General features: G+C 39.2%; 1 protein-coding gene across 9 annotated transcripts in view; it reads right to left on the minus strand.

The window, feature by feature from the left end:
• Window positions 1-12,690, minus strand: part of ZNF644 (zinc finger protein 644) — a 78,036-nt gene that overhangs the window by 57,021 nt on the left and 8,325 nt on the right. For all 9 annotated transcript variants that reach the window (XR_013987210.1, XR_013987211.1, XR_013987212.1 and 6 more), the window contains exon 3: window positions 6,880-6,936. The gene's annotated coding sequence lies outside the window, so the exon portion shown is untranslated. The remainder of the gene's footprint in view (window positions 1-6,879; window positions 6,937-12,690) is intronic.

A 12,690-nucleotide genomic window follows, 5' to 3' on the forward strand; every position in this document is an offset into this window, starting at 1 on the left:
TTTTCCCTACATTTCTAGAAAGGCAAACATATTTATGGAGAGTCCTGTTGCTGTGTAGTTCTGCAAGTTACTGCAGCAGTTTACCATGGATATGTTTATGGTGAGGCTGGGCAACTAACAATACAACTAGATACTCCGGCTTCCCCAATGAGCTCAATGAGGACCCAAGGGACGTTGCACTTTAGTTAATGTCAGCAACAAAATAGTAGCAGTTACAGCAGTAGTAATATACTGTTATAAATGCCCTCAAAGAATTCCAGAGATGTTTGGTGTTAACAGGATAATGAACTGGATGGATCTTTGTTCTGACTGCTAAGGTTTTATGATGCTTCTTGAGACAAATTTCTTACAAATTAAACTAGCAACATTTCAGAAATAAACACCCTAGAAAGTGAGTTAATGGTTTTAACACCCACCTAAAATTGTTTCTGAAAAAGAGCAGCAGTGTGAATTTGATATAACAAAGCATTCTAAACTAAAAAAAAAAAAAAAAACAGAAATGTGTAACCTAAGGCAGGCCTTCTCAACTTGCAACTTGTTCTTAGACCTTATGCAAAGGTTTCAAGGAAGAAAGGGTGGTAACTATATAAACATATAAATGTTGCCATGTAGAATGGAAAGCAACAAGTATTTGTGACTATTTTCCAGCCCCATAATATATAGAACAGTAGCAGTAATGCTGAAGGCGATCATGCAGTAGCAGGCGATATCAAGCTGTATTTGACATCTACTAATCATCTCTCTCTCTCTCAACCACATCCTATTAAGTTAAAAGTCACCAGTTGTTCCATTAAAAAACCAACTACATTCATGCAATACAGAGCTTTTCAAACTTTTCAAGTTGGTTACATACTGTGTAATTCAGTTTGACTAGCAAGCTGGAGGTTAAACTAACCCTTTCCAGAGCGTGGGGAGCATTTGTGTGACACACCTACACAGTGCAGCCAACACACTAATGTGTCGTGGCAGTTTTGAAAGCTCTGATGTAACATAACTCTTCATGTAATCACTTACAATTTGTGTACACACATCCCTTTCGGATGGAGGCCTGCTTGCATATTAATTCTGTTATCAAGATTTAATTGAAGTTCGCCGATGTTCACAAATATCGGAACTGTTCTTTCCCAAGCATTGAGATAATCAACCAAAATGGATCTTGCAAGACCTCATGATTATGGAGACTCATGCTCCAACACTGGACGAACAAATCTTCACCAATAGTTCTTAACAGGAAAGTTTACTGCCCTAACCACATCTGAACATGCAGTTTAAGCCATGCATGGTGTTAGATGCATGTTAGAAAAGGGGAAAATAAACATAACTGGAGCACATTCTATATGGAAAAACAATGCTTTGTTTTGGATGGGGGAAAAGGAACAAGGAGTGTGTTACATACAATGGAAGGAAAAGAAAGGAATGTATCCTTCTCCACCAACACATCCCTTAGAATATCATTCTATGAAATAGTTGCCATGAAAGCAAGAATTACTTGATTACTTTTAATTACTGTATTTGTTTACTTAACATACAGAATTGCCCACCACAATAGCCCTATTTGCATATTACTTGCAAATAGGAAAATCACGGTTTCAAGCTCCACTCTAACTATGCCATGCCCTCAAAGACCACATGTTAAGAATGGTTGTATGCAGTGGAATCTCTATGCACAAGCAGCATCTCACAGACAGAGGCTTGATGCATTCCGGACACCAGTGTTCCCAATCCCACGGATTTCCTATGTGTGAGAAGCTGCTGAAGCGTAGGGGGTTTCCTTGCAGACAGCTATGCGCAACACAATCAGAGGACAGAGCTGGCAAGGCAAAATGAGTAGCTGCACTCCACCCTGAAACTGTGAGAGCCCAACACATTAATAATGTGTGAAAAGGACTAATGTGGAGATAACCATTAGCGTATAGGGCTTTACCCCTTGGCCAAGAGACGGGGCTATATACATCCCAATAGCACTGGAAATTACATAAAACTTTTGTGTCTGTTCTCCACAACTCCATATTCCAAGTAGCCCTCAACTATGTCAACCTGGGAATTACCATGTGGTGTTTCGGGGGGGAGGGGGAGTCTCCATACTTCAGTGAAATACTGAAGCGTTTACTTTTGTGATTTTTGAGGTCAATTTTACCCCTGTGTACACCATGCACATCAGGTGCTGGGTCAAAGTGATGCTGTGAAACGTATTTAAAGTTTTTATTTACTAGTAATCTATACCTCACGGGTTTATAAAACCTGTTACAAACTCTTTTCCAGTTACAACCTTCCTTCTGACCCAGCAATACTGGGGTTTATTTCATCATGACTTTCATTTTGTGCAAAACATGCTGATCCGGGTTTTGGAATCCTTAAGAATGTAACTGTATCTGCAAAAATGTTTTTGGACAACCAGCACACTCACCTCAACTGAAAGCCAGACCTAATGGCAACTTCTAATACAGTAAAGGATCTTTCACTGTTCCACGCACAGAAAGATAATTGCAAAATGTGTTGTTGAGGGTTGACCTCAACACTTCTGGGCCAAATGTCACTGGCATCCTTCAAAGGAAACAATAGAGAAAGTCCTCAAATTTTATTAGAATTGTCAATGCCGAACTGCCAATGCAGGAGACAAGTATGCCTGTGTGCACAAGCTCTGCACTCTCCCACAATGCTTTGCGAGTTACCGTTTATGAACAGATTTGTTCCATTTGAATGAAAATGATGGTGTACATACCATCCAAACCCACAAAGTACGTCATACATGTGTTGTGATTGTATCTTGAACATAACTGGTAGACATAAATGTGGTGAAGACAAGTGCCCCATAAGCTCAAAAACAAGGCCATACACAGGCTAAGAAACTAAGAGCAGATTTATTATTTTCTGAATAGAATATAGCAACTGATAACATCACCAGTATGCCAGAGGCTTAGCAAAGAAAAACCTAACTCAGCTTAGCACATCAAAAAAACAGAAATATCCCCAAAGTTCCTTGCCCTCAAATCCTAGTGCCAACTACAACATTTTTGAAGTTCAAAAAGATTTGACCCTTTTAAGCAATATAGCAAATAAATGAAGGGTAGTGTATACAATCAATCTCAGATTAACTTTTCTGTAAACCACTTTGATAGTGTTCTTTTTATCAAGTGGTGTATAAATTTTATGAAATAAATAAATCAGAATTGCCTACTCCTTTATTACAATAAAACTAATGGTGATATGGACTCATGCATCTAAATGGTCTCCACAAACAATCCTAAACTCATGATCAAGCAGCAGCTAATATTGTTTTAATATTTACTTATTTTATTTACTCAACTTTTAAACAACCCTTCCTCAAATAGTGACCCAGTACCATATATAAAAACATGATTATAATCTGAAGAAAACACAAATTATGAAATTATGAAAACAAACTGTAAAACAGCACCAAAAGCTTTCGAAAGATAAAAATCATTACACACTATAAATACAGCAGCAGCAACACTTGAACAATGGTAGACAAGGCCTGCTTTCATGCCTATAGAAGCCAGACAACACACAATGTGAAGATCTCAAAAGAAGTCTCTTTCCAGTAGATCTATGGTAGATCAAAACCAGATTGAGTCAACACACATAGCTTTCTTAGGATGTCAAGAGAGATAGCCTCAGAACTGGTAAAGTCTGACGCCGATATAAAGGACAGGGGCAGATGATGTCTCTTCAGACGATGCAATGAGAAGATCACAGCAATAATGCATTTCATTTAACAATTCTGTCTACCCAGCGCAAACAGTCATGTTGATTAGAAAATGCTCAGGTCATGTCCAATAAGTTTGCAAAGTATGCTAGATTTGCTGTGGTCACTAGAAGTTCACACTCAAGATTACTGCACTGTTATACTTTTGCAGCTGCTATAACTATCTTATATGCATGGTTTATGGCACAATATGTTACATTTTAAAAACTGAGATTACTAAGACACCTCCACAGTTTGTGTAGGTTTTTGTACTTTAGTCTGAGCCTTGTTGACCACAGTACTTATTAGTAACTAGACTGTTTTATTGGACAAGGGAAGGTCTCAATAAAGGGATTTTAAAAAATAAAATGCAAATGGCTTAATAACTTCCATCAATTATTTTATTTGGATGGCCCTCCTGGGTACCTTTCACTACAATACCAAATTGGTACGATCAATTTTCTATCAACAGTTGGTAAAACAAGGGATTAGAGAAATTCCTGGATGGCATCAATAACTATTAGCTTTTATAACTAAGGTGGGGGGTATGTTCAAAAGTAGACTACTTCAGCAATTCCAGGTTAAAAGGATTTATGGGTCCACTGATGGGTCAGTGCCCAAACAAAGCACAGAGAATATGTAACTAAATGTAAATGTAACTAGTAGTAACTAGTAGAAGACATTCTGCTGAATGCATGGGTGTCAGGCCAAATATTATTTTGGGGCACACCCCCCAGTTATTTATTCTTTTCTACACATTTTAAGTACTGCTGGCTTTTAATGTTATTATTTTGTTTTAACACTTAAACTATTGTTGGAACACCTCAGAACTTATAGCTTGACGTAAGTTTTATGGAAGCAGGTGTCATGGTTAATGAGCTGCAGAAGGATTTGCACTTGCCATCCAAATGCAAACTGCCATCTTGCTGTGAGTCCTGGATGACCTGCTCCTTGCCCGGGGGCGGGGGCAGCTACAAAAAGTTGAAGTGGCTGAACAGGGGTTTTTGTTGCAGGGTTTTATTAATATTTTTATTGCCCTCTTTAAAATGTTTTAAATTGTTTTTAACTGCTTTTAACTTGTAAGTTGTTACATTTGAGGGTTTGCTGTTTTTTAAAGTAAGGGAACATAAGATCTGCATGGAAGGAGAGGAGCTAGAAAGAGCAGGAGCAACCCCAATCACAGTGGTTCTGGGGGGAAGGTATGGTGTGGAGGGTGGGGAAGGTTGGGTAGGGGGCACATAGCACAGGCAGTTAGTGACTGTGCTGTGCGACAGTCCCTTCTCCAACATGGGGAATTGTGGTTGTCCTATCAGCCAGCTATTGGATCAGCGACTGGGCTGTTGTTGCTGAATGACAGGTCAGCTCAGATTTGGTCTGTATCACAGAGACCTGGGTGGGTGGAACAAGTCTCACTCAGCTGTGCCCACCTGGGTACTCGATGCAGCATCAGGGTAGGCTTGAAGGTTGGGGAGAGGGAGTTCTTGTGGTCTATAGAAATTCTCTCTCTTTCTCTTTCCAGGCTCACTGTCCAGTTGGGTAGAGGAGGGGAGGCAATCTTGTGTGTGTGTTCCTGGCATTGGGCAACTGGAACAGATTAGGGATTCTGCTGGTTTACAACCCACCCTGCTGTTAACAATCTCCCTGCCTGAGATGACAGAGCCAGTCTCAGAGGTAGTGCTGAGGACTCCCAGACTGCCGGTTTTGGGGGACTTCAACATTCATGCTGAGGCAACTGGCTCTGGGGTGGCTCCATGGCCGCCATGACGACCATGGGGCTATCCCAACATGTCACCGGCCCAAAGCATGTAGCAGGCCACACTTGGGACGTTTTCTCAACCCAGCAGGAAGGGGTTCAACCATCTGAAAGTGGGGGATATTGACATCAGTCCCTCGGGATGGTCAGATCACTTCTTGCAAGATTTAGGCTTTCAGCACCTTTTCTCCTCTGCAACAGGCCAATTAGGATATTCCACTCTCAGAGGCTGATGGAGCCAATGGGTTTCCAGACATCTTTGTAGGGTTTACCTGCTGATATGCCTGCCACTCCTGTCAAAGCCCTGGCCAACCTCTGGAACATCCAAATTGCTCAGGATGCTGACACAATGGCCTTTGAGCGCCCTTTCCCACTTCACAGAGCCCACTTGGCCTCCTGGTAATAGTCCAGAGCTTAGGGCAAGGAAACAAGCTGGGAGACAGCTTAAACACAAGTGCAGGTAAACTCCAGTCAAATGCAACTGAACACTGGAGAGGGCTCATTATAGAGTCCACTTTAGAAGGCATACTGTGCTGCCTCCATAGCATCCTCTTTGTGCCTTCTGGCACAGCTTTTCCAGGTAGTGCGGGCCGCTTACAGTCTGGTCTGAAGGAGGTGGCAGAATTGAAGGTAGCACTGTGACTTGTTTGCAAAGCACTGTGAGAATTAAATTGCTTGCATCCACTGGGATTGTAAATCTGCTGTGACAGCAGATTAATCTCAAGGGGTATCTGAACACTGTCTAGTCCTGTTGTGTTGTTTCAAGTTTCAGTTAGTAAGGCTCAAGGATGTGGACAAGGTGCTTGAATCAGTCAGGGTGACCGCTTGCGCTCTGAATCCCTGCCCCCCATGACTGATAAGATCTAACAGCTGGCTGGGCCAGAGAGGTGATTAATGCCTCCTTGCAAGAGGAGGTGGTACCTGCCTGCTTGAAGGAGGCAGTGGTAAAACTACTGCTCAAGAAACCCTCACTGGATTTGGAAATTCTAAGAAACTAGTGGCCAGTGGCCCATTTCCCTTTCTTGGGCAAGGTTCTTGAGCAGGTGGTCGCAGACCATACCCAGGCACTCTTGGGAGGAAACTGATTTTTTAGATCCATTTCAATCAGGGTTTAGGCACCGTTTTGGCACAGAAACTGCTTGGGTTGCCCTGTATCTTCATAAAGGGCAGTATACAAATAAATAATCACATAATGAAAACTAATGGCTTTCTTGCAGAGATGATTATATGCAAGAACATTTGCTTTAATGAAAACTTCATGCATTTTATTTCTTCACTATGGTTTATTTATGAAAAAGGGGAAATCTGTAAACCTGAAATATAACATCATACGAGAGAAAAGAAATTAGTTATGATTCTTAATATTCATTAGTTATTATTCCAACTGAAATACAAACCTGTAGAAGTTTTTACTGCTTACCTGTGTTTGCCTTCTCCCTCTTCAAGCTGCAAGTTTGCATCCAATACCAAGACAAACCTACAAGCAGTAAATAAAAGACTATGATAAAGTTGTCTGAAAGCAAATTTATTATACCCCTGATAGGCACACAGGCTGTACAAATGGATATGCAATCATTCAATCTCACCAACAATGAAACACCACATAAGTTATTTTCTTAATATTTATACCTAAACATTTATCCCATTATTGAAACCTCTATATACACGTTTTTCCTCCAACTCTCCAATGACTACATTTTATAGAAGAATATGGTGATTAATGCTCAAGTATCCTGAGTACCCATCAGTCTTCAGCCCTGCTGAAGTACATACACGTTTCTTTACAAACAGAAGTACTTTTTTTCAGAGTTTTTCTGAAATAGAAACCTGTTATTTTAGGCAGTACTTAATCAAATGCTAGGATGAAAAAAACAAAATGTTCCAGAATGCAACCAAGGAATCAAGATACCAGTGGCAACAACAGAATTAAAATCCTTTCAAAGCTTTATTCAGTGAATCAGCAATAATCCTGCTTTGACACAGAACATGGAGGATCGAGACTGAAGCTACAGACCAGGGACAGCTACTGTGGTATACTGCATATGTTTTGAACTACAACTCCCATCAGCCCCTCCAGCAAGTCCCATGATCAGAGATGACAGGAATTGTACACCAAACTGGCTACTCCCGATATACATGGAGAATAAAGAGTATGCAATACAGTTGTACCTTGGTTCTCGTACGTTTTGGCTCCCGAATGCCGAAAACCCAGAAGTGTTCCAGTTTTCCAACATTTTTCGGAAGCTGAATGTCCAACGCGGCTTCCGCCTGAGTGCAGGAAGTTCCCGCAGCCAACTGAACGCCGCACCTTGGTTTTTGAATTGTTCCAGGAGTCGAACAGACTCCCGGAATGGTTTAAGTTCGAGAACCAAGGTTCCACTGTATAGTATTCTCTCATCTTACTGTGCCTATTAAGGCAACACTATTTCCCATTGGCTATGACTTAAAGGGATCTATCAGAGTATGATTTAGGTAACTTAGCCATAGACATTGGCCATGTTTGGCGGCAATGCTAAATCATGGTTTTACGTAGCAGCTGGTTAGACTTAAAATGTTATATATTTTACATACATTTTCCTCAAGACTAAACATAAAACGTATGTAATTCTTTTGGCCCCACAGTTTCCGTCCACCATCAGAATGCTACCCACAGAAGGCTGGCCAGGTTTGAATCCAGTCCTCCATCTGAAAGTTATCTTTACCTGCCCCCAGTTTTGTTCTACATAAATTAACCTATCATCAATGTCAATTTACCATCTCCCTCCTCTCCTCTCCTCGCCTCCCCTCCGTGGTCTAGAAGCAGAATTCAAAACTTTTACCACTTCTCCTTAAGTGTGGCTTCTTCATTGGCAAAACCAAGGACCATGGTTTAACGCTAACTGGTTCTAGAAAAAGCTAACTTCACGGAGTGGAGATCACACAAGTCTGGAAGGTTTATTCATGTAGCACTAAACCAAGGCTTAGCATTATATCCAAAGATGGCTATTGTCTATCGTAATAGTTACCTAAACCATGCTGTAATTGACTCTTCCAAAACAAACCATATGTAGTGTTAAATCACTACCCCCAATTTGGACAACATGGGAAGATTCTTATACTGCAAGGCAAAAGCTTACAAACTCTTGGCTAAGTGGGATGAGAATGCCAGAGCCCAGGAAACAGCTAATTTCTTCACAAAATATGAAACTATGGTTTAGTGTTATGCCAAATGTGGCCACTGTTGATCTGCACAAAGTCAGCTTACCTAAGCAGATACATCTATATGTTTGCGCTTAAAACTCTTAAGTGGCATATTTTCTTGGCATCTCCCTTCTTAAAACATGCTTCTTTTGCATCAATAATGAAAAACTTAATTTGCAAACAGATATCCAGTTTCTTCCATAGTTGAATTTAAAATAGAATAGATTTTTAAAGTGGTAGGGAGTTTGAATTGGAAAATTCATAATTCTAACATGTTCATCATGTGACTTATAAAATTAGCATGAGGTAATTCTTAAGTTTTTGAATCAACATATTTTATCAGGCACATTATTATACTTAAAAGTGGTTTAAATGTTAAAGAAACTCAAAACCTTACAAGGAAATAATAACTTGAAAAAATTTATAAAGATGATAGTTTGCACTTCCCTTACATTGTATAAGAGGGGGAGGGATGAAGGCAGGGAAAACTACTAACACAACAATTTTAGCACACCAAAATAATTGTGCATGATGTATCATGGTTGTCCACAATTCTACTTCAGAGTTATAATCCAACTTGGACACCTCAAGTTTCACAGTCGCTACCTGCAGAATTACGTGCATGGCCACATAGCAGTTTCTGGACCAGACATCTAAGTGGAAGGCTGACTTAACAGTGGAGGAATGAAATATTAAGCAGAGCTAAAGGGAATGACTGGCAGGGAGTGGCAGGCAGGAATTGACAGTTAATTAGTGCTGGCTAGCACAAGGGCAAATTAAGGGAGAGTTGGGGTAACTGGGATAGATATAAAATATCTGCTAGCGTGTTTAGTCGGTGTTTAGTCAGCTGCTAGCGTGTTTAGTCGGTTAAATCAGAAAACTAGAGCTATAAGAATGCTGCATTTAATGACTGTTTATTGCATTCACTAACTGAATAAATGTTTGTTTCCTGATCTGTGCTCTAATCCGAGTGTATTATAAACCAAAATATGTCTCAACTTATGTCAATAGTTCAAAAGGTATATGGGTAATATTACAGAGTGAAAGTCCTGGAGCTCCCAAAGTCTTTAGGTGGTGGCAGCAAATACATTAAAGGGAAGTCTGGGGACAGGCCCTAAAGAGAGACACTGGGAATGTCAATTTCTTTTCATGGTGTTTGCTGAAAGCAATAGCAATCACAATTTTAGTTTCAGTTTTGCTTTCACTTGTAGTTAGGAAATGAAATAATAGTTTCAGCTTGGTTCTCATTTTATCTGCACAGCCAGTCCTGAGAGTTCATTACTTGGTTTGGATTATTCTGTGTATCTCATCCCTGCTTAGATATCTACAAAATGTACATACACACACACACACACACACTTTCTCACACAATTCCTAGGAATAACTGCTTGGGAATTATTAATTTGGAAGCTGCCAAGCTTGCTAATATTGTATTGGAATCCGTATTCATGGTTATAGATGGATTTCATTTATTTGTAAAAATGGGCATATTTCAAGGGGGGAAATGAATCAATGGAAAATATTCCAGAAAAAATTTCCTCAACAATGAGGTGGAGATAAGGCACTGAATGATAGGTTACACCATTTGCAAGTAAGGAAGAGGCTATTTCATTGATTATAGTAATGTAAAGAAACTTCATTTTCACCATCAACATTTTCTAAGCTTAACTATATATTTGAAATAAACTAGGTACAGTGCCACAGAAACCTTATGATGTTCCTAAGATGCTTAAATGTATCCAAAAGATCAGCATCTAGCTTTGTTTCATAGCAATGGATTAAAAATGGATATCCAGCATCTTTCAGGGTTGAGACTTAATTCCTTGTACTTTATGTAAATTAATGAATCTGAATCAGATATTTCTACAGTAGAATCAGTCATTTATTACAAAATTCAAAATACCAAAACAACATATATGTAATTCTTTTCAAATTATATCAGAATTTACAACAAAACCATCAGAAAGATGTAGAAGCAGCACATAAAAAACTACAGCAAGCCATGTTGCTGCACCAGCACTCATTTCTGGTAGCCATTTTCTTTTTGTATCAAACACTGACGATTCTGCATTTCTTACTGCACTCTCCCTTTAAACCTGAAGGTGGCAATAATTAACTTGTGCTCTTTTCTATTTTTCTATAAGCTTACACCAAAGAATATTTCTATCTAACGCAACTTTCATCTGCTTTTCAACTACGCACTACTGCAGAACAGAACTATTCCAATTTTAAAATGAACCCACTTTTCTTCCTTCTGGTAAACTAGGAAATTTGAAGATAACTATTCATTTACCCTATTGTAGGCTACAATTACCCCCTCAAAATCTGACTTACAACTGGAAGCTTGCAAAAATCCATAGAATCTAAAAATCTATGCTTTCAGGCCTTCCTGCTTCTCCAGTCATCTTCCCACTAGCCATATATAGACCCATCAATCGCTAACTGGTATGAGATTTCCACAGATTGTTCTGACATGTTCCAGCAGCTCAGCCAATGTCTTCAGGATGCCTACAAGTCCCAGCATATTTGCAAGGTTGAGGCCCCACCCCTCTGAGTTGAAGAGAATGCCTCATCCCTTTGGAAATGCTTGTAGCATACCCAAGCCCAGCACAATTGGGGAGAGGGGACTCGCAAGCAGCATTTTTTGCAAGTCTATACCATATTTGTTACCACATTCACTGTCCTATATTCAAAGTAACTCCTCCAATCAACTCCCAGGAACAACACAAAAACTCAACTTTAGTATTACCAGCTAACTAACACAAGATACAGATCTATCCAAATTACAAGGTAATGTATCTTGAGTGGTATGAACACTCCAATGTGCTGTAACAACAGTAAGATTATTAATCATATGCATTAACTGTACAGCACTTGGGGGGTAACTATGCATTTGAATACAAACAAAACTGGTATGTTTTGCCTACAAACTCACTACCCAAGAGTAACTGAAATCAGATAAAAGGAGAATGATGGAGAACGGTGGTGAATGATGGACAAGGTGGTGAAGAGATGAGAAAAATGCTTTATAAGTTTGATCAGAAGGTAAAATAAAAATATAACAATGAAAACCAAGCAAGAGAACAAAGTGGAAAATTATGAGGCAACCAGAAGACACTTAAGACAACAGGCAGCAGATCTAAAAACTGTAGGAAGCTTGAGACAAGAGTTAGTAAAGTTGTAAGTAATTCATTACAAAATCAACAGAAGACAAAGCAAGATTTGACTAATGTTTTATCTGTAGTAGAAGAAAACATTTCATGACTTTATTTTGTTCTAAATATTAAAATTCAGCTTCTCTCAATTGAATTACCAACTTGGACTGCTGAAAAAACTACTACAAAAATGTTCTTTTTCATTTCCAAAAGGCACTCCACCTTAGATACTGCTGAGCTGTGAATAGATTCTATCACCAGTGCTTATTCTGTATTAAGCTTTAGTTTGATGTTTATCCCTTCCAAATGATAGTATTTTTTTACAATTCAACCATACATGCAATATCTGATTAAATAAATCCTAACTTATTTTCATTTCTATCATTGTACAATTCCTGACATTTTAATGCCCAGAAGATTTCAGTAACTATATGATTAACTTAAACATATATTTCAGAGTTCATTCCTACTTAGCTATAAAAACACGCCAATATAGTATGAAGCAAGAATATCGTGATGAACTGTGTACCAGGCTGCCAAAAGTGGGCAGGCCACACAAGCAGGTTTCTCTGCTCTGGCAACCAAACCAGGCCTCCATATATCCATGCATCATAATGAAAGCACCATGATGCCAAATACGGTACTATAAATGTCTCCTGAGGCTTCCCAGCAAAGGCCTGATTTCCCCTTTTCCTAAGTCAGGCACGTTTAAATTTTATCCATTTCAAAGCTGAAATTCTGCAGTCAAAATCTGAATCTTGAAATCAATAGTATTTTTAAATGTCAATTCACCTCTGGCTGCTAATGATCAACAGAAAATGAATGGGCTGAGGAAGAATTCTTATTTATCCACACTGCTAGTTTACAGGGCAATTAGTTGCTGACATTTATCAGAT

Source organism: Podarcis pityusensis, assembly GCF_964106645.2.
Source record: "Podarcis pityusensis genome assembly, chromosome: 6".
In the NCBI taxonomy this organism is placed as follows: domain Eukaryota; kingdom Metazoa; phylum Chordata; class Lepidosauria; order Squamata; family Lacertidae; genus Podarcis; species Podarcis pityusensis.